Here is a 12,339-nt window from a genome sequence, read left to right on the forward strand (position 1 = left end):
ATCTATCTTTATCACACCTCTGTAGATATCATTACCAATGAAATCTGTGTATTGTTAAAAAAAAAAAAAAAAAAGGAAGAAGAAGAAAAAAATCAGGTTAGTCAGATGAGACCTACTTTCTCTAAGGTTGTTTACTGGTGTTAAATATACTCATTTTCATTCTTGACAGAATCCCATCTCACTTTTTATGGTGTTTGTATGACTGGCATCCATCTCTCAAGCCCACAGGCATTTGCCCAGCTGCAGTTTTGGCAGACCAGTAGTGCTCTTCTTACCTTTAATGGTGTCTCCAGCATTTCTAGGCCTATTGGCAATTCATGCTCTTAGCCAAGGAAGACAACTCTTTCAAGTCCCCTGAGTAAAAGTTTTCTAAGCTTGCTGATATAAATATTTTCACTGATGACAAATGCTGTTTAACATCATCTTTAGTTGTCAAGGTACCAGAAAATAGTTCATCATCCTCATGTACTATTCACCTCGCTTCTTCCCAAATTCAGAACAGGTTTATTTTATGATATACTTCAAAATGTATGCTTTATTATCCCTTTGTTGTGCCAGCCACTGATTTTCCCAGATGCATCAGCTTGACAGTTATCTTCAGTTCGCAACTTCTAACATATATTAATTGCCATCAACATTCCTGGCTTTATAATCATTATTTTATTTTTTTCACTTGTGTAGCTGCTGTCTGTGCTTCCTTTCTTCACTGCACCATTGAACCCTTGGAGAAGAAAGATGGAAGTGAGAGAGCCCAGGCAGAGAAGCCCATAGCCAACACAGCCTCCACACCACGTCCTCTGCATGTCTTCCCCTGGCACTCCCTGAGTACTTATCCACCAAGATGGGGAGCAATTGCACAGTAACAAAATTCTCTGCTCTGATCTGGAGTGGGTCAGCTCTGGTTTCTTCCTGTCATGGGGGACCAGACCCCCAGAACACACCTGGTGCAGGGGAGGAATCACCAACTGTAATGGCAAGCTGCAGAGACGGGGGGGGGGGGTAACGTACACCCAGACACCTCATCCTTGGATTTAATGGGTTAGCATAGCCCCCTCATCACCCCTTTTAATGAAACAGCCTGGAAGGCAAAGGCTGAGCATTTGGGGCCGGTTGGTGTTCTGGGTGGCAGGTTCCTGCGGGGTCACGGACAGCTACCAGCTCTCCCTATCCTCAGAGAAAACAAAAATGAAATATATTACAAAGTTCCAGGTTTTTAGCCAGCTGTAACCATGACAGGTGACAAGGAACTAATAGAGATACCTTCAGAGATGTCATGACTTCTTATTCTTCCCCATCCATGAAGTTCTGGTGATTCACAGGTGACGGAAGAGCCATTCCCCTGCTGCTGCAACCTGCAGCCAAGCTTCCTTCTGTGTCGGAGCCCTACCCACCGCCGGAGCAGTGTCAGTGCTGTGCAGCTTTGGGGGAGGCCCAGATCAGCAGAGACCTGAAGAGCAGAGCAGGAGAAGGAGCCTGACTAGCAGCTGAGCAGTGTCTGCAGGTGGAGGCCAGAGCACGAGCTGAGCCTGCTGGCACAACACTCACCCGCAGAAATGGTCTGCACTGCCCCAGCATGGGTTGGGGAACAGGAGAGAGCCCCACAGTGTGGCCTTCCTGACTTGTGTTCATACTGGCTCGGAAGCCTCAAATCATTTCCTACAGCAAACTGAAAAACAGCCCATTCTTGGTCAATATCTCTCTTTTGCTGAGGTCCTTTCAAATTCTGTTCCCCCCCTCCAACATTCTGCAGCTCTGCCCTCCTGATTTCTCTTGTACGTCAGTGAGCTTGCTGACATCTTCTGAATCTGATTTAACTCACTGAGCTCCTAGGCAGATGTTAAGAACCTGAAAGCCTGACAAATTCACAAAGCATTACTGATTCTGAGAGTGATTTTGACCAGCCCTATTTAAATTCATCCTTGGACAAAAAGGTCATTCGAGAGCGACCTGAAACTCTGCTTGTGAGGTCAGAGACATCAGGATTTAGGCTAACACATCAAACCAAGCAGGCAGAAATGGCAGGGGACAGTACTCAGCATTTGCTGGAAAAGGATCTACACCACGAGTTTCCTGAGGACATCAAAGTCCAGCTTGGTATTTGCCATGTGATCACTTGCAAAAAAATAAAGTCAGGAAAACTGGATGTGGCCAGAAGACAAGGGGCTGCTGATCTCACATCAGGTTGTGCTGAGATCACAGATGGTAAATAAGGGACTGAAAATAAATGGTCCAGGGTTGTCTGCTAGAAGAGAAGCTCAGTGAACAAGAGGGTGGAGCAGTTCCGCTCACAAACAGTATATTCATCAGGAAAGGTCAAAAGCCCAGGTGTGCCTTGCCTCTCCTTGCCTTGCCTCTTCTCCTACATCACTCTCAAGCTGCACTTAGCTAGCACATGGAGCACCTTCCCTCTACCCAGTAAGCACTAATTATCCCATGAAAACGGATAGCAGGAGAATGCAACTACCCCAGACCTTCTCGAGGCTAGATACTGACAAGGACATGAAGCAAGGTCTCACCCGTTTCAGAGGAAAGCCCTACTGACTGCCTTCACTCCTGTGACCACATTTGGTGGCTACCTCATGTGCTGTAAGCTCTGACCTGATCAAGCCACCACAGGCAGAGAAAGATGAAGTAGGGGTAAGGTAGGAATAAGGCTTCAAGCAGCTCTGAATGTTGCTGGGTCCTTGGTCGCCATGCACATATGTAGCAATGGGGACTTGGGCATCTCAGGGATTATGCCAAGCCCATGCCTCAAAAGGCTTAACAGGGACCAAAGGAATGTCATTAGGTGTCTAAATGCCACATGAGCTCAGCCAGTTACCTTTAGTGTATTAATGCTAATTTATACCAGTGGAAGAGTGAAAAAGTAATTCTGGTGCCCTGCAAACTTGGAAAAGAAGAAAGAGCACATATGAAATCTGAAAGGGTCTTGGAGAGGTGGCAATTCCTCATCCACCTTCCCCAGCTTGACAACAGAAATGTTTTTTTTCCTGCCTCTAGGATGCCTTTAGGACAAGCAAGCCATCCTAGACAGAAGATACTTGCATCTCTCAAAGCCTATGACCCTAGCATAATTATCTGGAGTCCAAGCCTGTAACAGAATGATGATCTTGCTCTGGATTATGTTGGCTCAACCAGGGACAGGAAGAGATAAGAATTATGGGTCCCAGCTGTAGGAGGGCTGTTGAATGTGGAGGGTCTGAGCAATGGTGTGAGGTCCAGCCATCCTCTGGGAATATTTCACCTTCCTGACTCTTGCTTCACCAGAGAAACAAAAGAGATACAGATGCTGGGTTATAAATTTTAAAGCAATTCTGCTCTGAACCTCCTTTTGAATTTAGAAGTGAATCCTTCATATAAATGGATTGAGAAATTCTTCCTCTGAAGTCATCCATCTCTTTATAGGACATCCTGACACCAGCTGAGTCAATCCAATGTCCATTGTTGATTTGAGTGTGTTCATCCAAGGCTGACATGACATTTCTTTTGTTGACAGAGCTCATATGTTACGGTAGTCTGTCCTTCATATTTCTCTGTCTTTCACTGCTTCAGCAGCTGCACAGCAGTAGAAACTGCTGCATTTACTTATTTCACTTCTTCAAGGTCCATTTCCTAGACATTCCCTGCTCCAGCTAAGGACAGCATTTGTCTATTCATCCTAGATTTCAGCTGGAGAGGGATTTACCCTGCAGATTATTCTTCAAAGACCTATACAGTGAAATTCTCCAATGCACCAAGGCACTTGATTTTAACATCAGAATCAGATACATAATAATGATATTATTCCACATCTTCCATCCCAAAGGATTCGTCTCGAAAGCTAGATCTTGACAGACAGCTCTACAGGTGTGTCTGAATGAGCAACATAGTCAGGACTTCATGCACCATGGCAGTTCTGGGGAAAAACATGACAGCTAATTTGAACTTTGTCATGTCAAGCTCTAAATCTCACAGATTGCTGGGACAAGGATTCAAGCAGACAGCTCTGCTCTTCCAGAATGATGGGGTCTTCCTTGCTGAGAGCAAATCTCATTTGTGCAAGAACTAGGGCAAGTCCAGACTGTGGAACAAGCCTTGTACTCTGACTAAGGAGACTGGGAAGGTGCTCTGGGAAAGTTTCACCTCAAGCTGGGCCTGTCCTTATGTCCTGCAGAAGCCTTTCAGAGACAGTGGGCTGTGCAGGATGGATCACTGGTCACACCTGACACTGATGCAAGGTTATATTATCATCCTATACAGATACAGATCAGTGTGGACATAGCTATGTGCACAGATACAGATTTTCATGCAGTTCCTTTGGGAGAATCATGAACAAACCAAACCAAAACAAGAATAACAGCAAAAGAAACACATGCAGAAAGCATTAGTGACACTGACTGGAGCACACACCTCTGGAATCGTAAGTGAGGAAGGGCTGAAAACTGCTATGGACAGATCATGGGGAAAGGTAAACAGAGGCACTGGGAAGATCATTTGGTTGCTGTGGTACTGTCTTCCTGTACCTGCACCACCAGTGCCTAAGCCCCAGAAGAATAAAGTAATGCTACATTAGCTGTTTTCTGCCATGCAACAGATCTTTGTGACCTGAAAATCATGCATACTGATGAGTAAAGTCACCCAGAAGCCTGATAAATATGTGCTTGATTTACTGAATAAAACTGAAACCATGGCAGTTCATGGCACAAGATGGTGCATTGTCTTGGTTTTGGCTGGAATACAGTTAACTTTCTTCTTAGAGGTTCATACTATGCTGCTTTTTGGACTTTTTTTTGTGAAAATAGTGATGATAACACCCCAATGTTTTAGCTATTGCAGAGCAGTACTTATGCGGAACCAAGGACTTTTCTGCTTCTCCTGCAGCCCTGCCAGTATGGAGGCTGGGGGTGCACAAGCAGCTGGGAGGAAGCCATCACCCTGGGCTGATTACCACCGTGTGGTGACAATATTTCTGGATGTGTCACCGATAGCAAAGCCTAAGCCAGGACTTTACACTTGCAAATTCCTGTCTGAGAAGTAGCCCTGTGTCAGCTCTGGCAGCACAGCTCACCAAGCTCTGGCTGTGACCCATGCATGCTGTACCAGTTGTGAGGGGCTCTCCCAAACTGCTTGTAGGGGACACTGGGTCCATGTGCTTTCAGCATGGCTAGGTCAGAGGAGCTGGAGCTGGCAGGAGCGTACTGGGCAGTCTGATGTGTTGTCCTTCAGAAGAGCTGCCATTTTGCCTCCTCTGGGTAGTTTCTGCTCTGCTATGCTTGTGTAGTAGAAAGTGAGATGTTCAGGAAAAAAAATAAATTTCAGTTTCAAAAGAGGAAGTGAAGGAGAAACAAGAGCTACTGAGAGTCTCTGCCCTACCAGTGGCATGTGACAAGCACTTTGCTCCAATGGGGCCAACAGGCACTGGTTGCATCTCACCTTGTCTGGCCTGCTAGGGTTTAAGCTGCACTATGCACCATCCATCCATACAACCCTGTTCAGTGGGGAGCTGGAGGCTGACGTTCATCTGTTAGGAAGCAGTTGGGTGAAGTATTTTCTGTGGCTCTGCTGATGTGGACCAGCTCAACCCATCTCCATCTTCAAACCTGGGCTCCCTCCTGTCCCCTGAACCTACACAGCAGGAAGGTTGGGGTGTGACATAAGAGGTTACAGCATGGGAATATATAAGGTCCAGGAGTGACTGGGAGCAGCAGCCAGGATCTGCATGAGCACTGTTCTCACCAAGCAAGTACTATCACACAAGCAAACCATGTCTGTGGGTATAGCCAGCTCGGGGAGATTTTCCTGCTAGAAACCCTGCTTTAACACCCGTGGTTGGGCTAAATGTATGGTCCAACCTCAGACCCCATCTTCTCGCCACCCCAGCCCCAGAGTGGGTCACAGGCTCTTCCCCCTTTCCTAGGGGAAATCAAGTCTAGTTCTTCAGTGCTGAGCTGCTCCCTACCTCATAAAGTTGTAGTAAAGACTTATGAGGGATTTTCTGCACAGCCAGCCAACCAGTGCCCTTCACAGCACATCTCCAGCCCTTTAAGTATTCATGAGGCTGGGTCTGCTGCCTAATTGAATTTCCTCTATGAATGAATCAGTTATTTTCCCATCTCCTGCAGCAAAGATGCAGATTAAGTGTGTAAAGCTACGATAGTACACTAGGAAAGCAATTCCTTTCTGATTAGTGGCTAAGCAAACTCGCCCCTGCTGGGATCATTTTTCCAGCATAATTCTTTTTTCTTCAGACAGCCTGAAAATCACAGATTCATAGAATAATTCATGTCAGGATGGACTGCCAGAGGCCTCCAGTCCAGCCCCTGTTCTGAGAAGGGGTGCCTTCAAAGTCAGAGCAGGTTGCTCAGGGCTTCATCCAGTCAAGTTCCAAGTATCCAAGGACAGCATTAGCAGCATCGCTGTGCCTTTGCTCCAGGGCTCCATGTCCTTCACTTCAAATTTTTTGTTTTTCCTCATATTTAGTCACTCCTCTTTGCTGTGTCTTTTGCCTCTTACAGTTTTGCAATGGACCACCACCAAGAGTCAGGCTCTGCTTTTTTGTGGTTGCCCTTAAGGTGTTGGCGACAGCAGTAACATCTCCCTCAGCCTTTTCTTCTTGACACCAAGCAAATGCAGCTCTTTCAGCCTGTTCTTGCGTCTCAGCACAACCATCATGAGCTCCAGCCCCCAAACTAACCACAGCACTTCAAATGTAATTTTAAAAGTGCTAAATAGAAGTAAATTATCACCTCCCTCAACCTTCTTGCTAATTCTTCCTAATGCAGCCCAGAAGGCAATTGGCCATCACAGATGCAAGACATGTTGCTGACTCATATTTTCCTTGTTTTACACCCAAAGCTACCATTAGCCATACCGCCCTTTACAAGGAATTACTTACAACACCATTTTCTTCATGAATGAAAAGGAAGAAGAAGACACAGACAGAAATTCATATGATGGCTGATAAAGAAAGAGTAGACAGGAGACCAGATCCAATACTAGGAATACTAGGCAGCTGTCTCAGCCTTGCTTCCTGTTCACATCTTGTTTTTTTTGAGATTTTGGGTGTCACAGAAAAGTTATGCTGTACAGATGTCTTAAGCTCTGAGGTTAGCCAAAGAAGCTGCATGCTTTGTCCTTGGCCAGGAGATAATATCTACCTGGATAGTAGAAAGAAGGGGGAAATGGATCCCAGTGGCCTCATCATCTGGGTCACAAGCCCATAGGAAGCAGGTAAGGAAATAGCAAGGACAAGGGATGGGAGAAGATGCAGAGTCAAGGTGACACACTGGATTGGAAGACGGCTGCTCCACCCAGACTGCAGATAGCTCACAAGCTTCACTAAGTCCTGGATTCAGACTTACATCAAGCCTTGCATGTGGGACTCAGAGCAAGAGAGCTTCTGCTCATCATTACTTGGTTGGGTTTTGCTTTATACCCTAAACATTTTGAGGTAGTTGGCTCCCAGCAAAGCTGAGCTCAGATGCAGTCCTGGCTTGGTCTTTTCATCATTGGGAAGGAAAGTCCCTCCTCTGTGTGGTGAGCCAGTCCCCACAGAACTGCTGAATGGGAGCGGACACAACCCACTGCAGTGTCCAGTGCCATCTATTGCAAGGATGTGCTCAGGTATATGGCACAGACCTGGTGTGCACATGTGTACAATGGATGGCAAGAACCACATGGGGCTTTTGTGAAAGACGCCTGGCTGCAGTCTCTGCATCCTAGTACTGCACCTTGAGATTTGATCTCTCCACAATATCCAGCCCTGATCCGCTCCTCTCCAGCCAGGAAGAACTTCAGTGGAGCTCTGCACCTGCTGAGACCTCCAGCTGCATGGGACTGTGACAGCAGCAATAGCTACTTTATAAAGCAATAGGAAGCAGAAGGATTGTGAATGAAAAAAAAAAAAAAAAAAAATTCCTTCCAGACCCAGTCTTGTTCATAACTGGAAACTTCTACATTCACAGAAACTGCCCCAACCCCTATCAACATGGAAGCCTGCACCAGTTTGGGGTGAGTTTTATTGTGCTGCAGGGTTAGGAAGAAAGATGTAGTCATCATGGCCAGGCAAGGCAGCTCTGTCCTTTCCTGGTCTTGTTGCTAGGATCTCAGTCTCCATTCTATTTTGTTGTGTTTGCAGCCTAATTGCTTTCTTCACCACCTGTGACAATAGTGCTGACTTGAATAACAGATCAACCACCCCAGGAATTGTTCTCCACTGTTCCTGGCAAAAGCTTCTGACGTTGGCCTTCTCTGCCAACCAGAAAATTAATCCTGGCAAGAATCACAGCATCTGAAGACATCAGGTTACTCCTCAGTGATGGGGATTGTTGACTGTGGTGGGCAATTTATAGAAGTGGGCCCAGCTGTTAATTGCCCCCATGCCTGGTGCCACTTTCCTGCAGGATTGTGGCAGGTCACTAGGCTTTGCTGCACATTGAAACTCAAAGCCCTGGGTTGCAGCAGAGACAGATGCTGCTGGTAGTGGGTCTGGACAACCAGTGCTCCACCCCAGGGCTGAATTCCCAATTTCTGCAAGAGAAACACCATTCCTCCACACTCTTTTTCCTTGGGGGAAGCCAAAACTGTCATTCATACATGAATTTTGTGAGATGAGAAAAAGTAGTGGGGAACAGCTGCACCACCCCATCATGATGTTGAATGATAAATTTCAGCCACCACTCCAGTGTTGTCTCTGTGCTTCAGTAATGAGGTGACTGTCCTCAGCTGCAAGGATGTGGAGATGTGGGTCCCCAGAGTGAGAGGAGAGACAGGGAAGAGAACTGCACCCCTTCAACCCCAGCTGACATCACAGGACCTTGCAGACACCCACTGATGTCCTGGAGGTGGGAACACGCTGATCTCAGCATGCTCCCCACTCCAGTGCCAGCTGAGCAGAGCTGGAGGCAGCACCTCCATGGTGGCACTGGGAATCTGTGGCAGAACATTTGCTAATGCAGCCACAACATGGACAAAAATAGGGCTGAGCCCTCAGGCCAGTCAGCTCCTGGAGATTTGGCAAAGGCCACCTGGTTAGTCAATACTAGGGGATCTGCCAACCAAGCTGGACCTGCCCAATCAAACCTGTTCCGTACTGTAGAAGGGGATAAAGTTCCTGTAGTGCATGTAAGAAACATGCTGGGTAAAACAGTCTGGGCTACTCCTGCCTCAGGAAAAGGCAAACCCATTTGTGGAATTGCTTTTGCTCAGGGACCTGGATACACTTGGTGGGGAATGCAAAAGAATGGAGAGGTCCAGTGTGTACCTCAAGGGGATTTAATACTGGGTAAGAATAGCCCATGAATTGAATTGTATCATGTTAATTACTATATAATACTGTATGTCATCACTACCATGACTACTATATACCCTAGATGAAAATGGTGACTAATTAGAATGTATGGGAAAAAATGTATCCTGAGCATGACATAAATAGTATGGAATAAGGGGTGGATAGATGTCCTGGTTTCAGTTAGAACAGAGTTAATTTTCCTCCTAGTAGCTGGTAGAATGCTGTGTTTTGGCTTAGGATGAGAAGAGTGCTGATAACACCCCGATGTTTTAATTGTTGCAGAGCAATGCTTATACCAAGCCAAGGATGTCTCAGCGTCTTGCTCTGTCCTGCCAACGGGCAGGCTGGGGGTGCAGCAAGAGCTGGGAGGGGACAGACCCAGGACAGGTGACCCAAACTAGCCAAAGGGGTATTCCATAGCATCTGACATCATGCTAAACAATATATAGGGGTGGCCAGCCGGGGGGAGGGGCACCGGACTGCTCGGGGTTAGGCTGGGCATTGCTCAGCGGGTGGTGAGCAATTGAATTGTGCATCACTTGTTTTGTATACATTATTATTAGTAGTACTATTATCATCATTGTTATTATTATTATTATTATTGTTATTATTATTATTGTTACTATTATTTTCCTGTCTTATTAACCTGTCTTTATCTCAACTCACGGGCTTCACTTTCCCATTTCTCTCCCCCATCCCAGAGAGGGAGAGAGGAGGGTGAGCGAATGGCTGTGTGGTGTTTAGCTGCTGGCCGGGTTAAACCACGACAGAGATGAACTTCACCATCGCTGGAATGGTCAGACCTCCAGATCTGGGAAGTGCTGGTTCCTGGGACCTTGGATCTCTCCTGCCCTGTCACCTGGGCTGTTCCTGGGCAGGCAAACCAGTGGATCCCAGTCAGTGGCAGCTGGGAGGTGAGGGTCTGCTCTGCTGTGGCTCTTGGGGGTGTACTCATGCAAATCACATTGGAGAAGCGTTTTCTTGTTCAGCTGCAGAGAAATGTACCTTGGAATAGCCCGGGAAGCAGGCTGGGGAAGTCTCCTGTGCAAATGGGTCAGCTGCATGACTGAAGTATTCAGTTCTCAGCCACGGTGAAAGGATAACAGCAGATTGTTAGTGCAGGACATTTTGTGCTGCGCGTGGATCATGGTAACACTTCTGTCACTGAGCAAGTCAAAAACCACAAATCCCCAGAGACCTGCAACATCCCCTTGCAGGCCACCTCCCTGCTGCACCCCTCCTGCCTCTCCTGATGGGCCCCACAGTCCCGGTCTGAGTACCCGTGCTGTCAGGAGCCACCTCTGCAAGTCCTGCTGCAAGACGCCGCCACCTCCCAGCCAGGTGCATAATGCAAATGCCATTTTTTCAGAGAGCACCATCCTGTGTGCAGACAGTGCCCTGAGAGCTGTTCGTGTGCAGTGCAATGGAGAAATCTCTGTCCAAGGCCCCATTCTGCAGCAAACTGGGGGATTAACAAGGAGATGCTTTTAAGGGTAAAGGCCAGAGTAAAGGCTTTACACCGGGAATTCCTGAAGAGCTTTTCTAGAGGCACTGGAGTGGGACTTCAGGACCTTGTCCACTAAGTGAATGCAGCCTGCTGGTTTGGGGGAGAAAAGCAAAGCCTCCATAACAGACAAATTAGTTCTTAAAGGTATAGCCCTGTGGGATGCTGGGCAGCAGGACCTGGGGGGCTTTACATCTTTCCGGCTGCCATAATGTCCTGCTGTGGGACCAGTGCCAAAACCTCTTCCACTTCCCTGTAGCTTATATTGAAGTCAGCTGAGAACAAGGAAAATATGCCCTTTGTTGGATCCTGGGGTTTGCTGCATCTTCAGTAGTTCAGGAAGCATGAGTGTATTCACCAGGGATTTCTAAAGTGTATTCTTTCCAGAAAAGCCCAATTTCTTATTGAGTCTAACTTTTCCATATGATTAACTGCTGTTTTTAATCCAAAAATGTTTTCGGTTAAAATATATTGCCCTGAAGAGGCACTGCTCACCCTGCCTTGCATCTGCCAGTCTGTGACAATAAGTCATTCAAAGACTCACCTTGGTGTGTCAGGTTCATCTTCCCTTCTGCACATTTCACTAAAAGTATCTGCTTTGAATGGCATATTTGTGGAGCCTCTGAAGGACAGGATACCCCAGCCTGACTGATAAACAGCCTCTTCTGGCATCCAGGCATAAACCCCTTCTCTTGCTCCTTCTCATGTTTGCCCTCTGCTAAGTGCTGGCAAGATGAAAATCATCAAAACAGAGATTGTGCAGACGGAGCAGATTTCTCAATTAGAGCAGGTTTCTCATGGCCTAGCATAGGTGAGTTTTGAATATCTTTAAGTACGAAGATCCCACAGACATACCAGACCCCTGCTCCAGTGTCTGACCACCCCCACAGCTAATACTCAGAAAAATATTTTTCTGAATGTTTAATCAGTGTTTGCTGTGTTGTAACTATTTCCTCTTGCCTCTTAGCCAAACTCCATGTACCTCCAAGAATCTGTGTCTGTCTTCTCTACATCTTCCCATGGGAGATGAAGGCAGCAATAAGATCTCTCTCTACCTTTCTCCTTCTCTTCCCGAGACCGAACAGGTTCTGTTCTCACAGTCTGAATCTGTACATCCCCCTAATCATCTCTTTTGGTGGAAACCAGCTGGGATCTTAAACCCAAACTGGGTTTGTTCCTTCTTGGAGCTTCGGTCAGGTTCTCATTAGTTAGGATATGGTCTCCATAGGCCCAACCAGAAACAGGGAGCCAGGTTGGTGGGAGCAACAAAGACACATCATCTTCACAGATTAGCACAAGACATCTGCTACCATGATGACAGAAAATGTTTAGAAATTAGTAACCCTAGAAATAGGTCACACTCTCTCTCTTTGTCTCCCATCAAATGCTCCTACATGAACTCTCAGGCTGTGGGCTGTTGGAAGCTGCATACCAGGTGGCCTCTTGCTCAGGTTTTGTTCCCTAGCTTTGACAACTTAAAGGTGTTCTGAGGCATCTATTAGCTTGTTTTCAGAGCAAGGTAAAAACCTTCACCCTCCTTATCTTGGTGAAGCTCTACTATGAGTAG

This window comes from Aythya fuligula, chromosome 18, assembly GCF_009819795.1.
Source record: "Aythya fuligula isolate bAytFul2 chromosome 18, bAytFul2.pri, whole genome shotgun sequence".
Classification (NCBI taxonomy): domain Eukaryota; kingdom Metazoa; phylum Chordata; class Aves; order Anseriformes; family Anatidae; genus Aythya; species Aythya fuligula.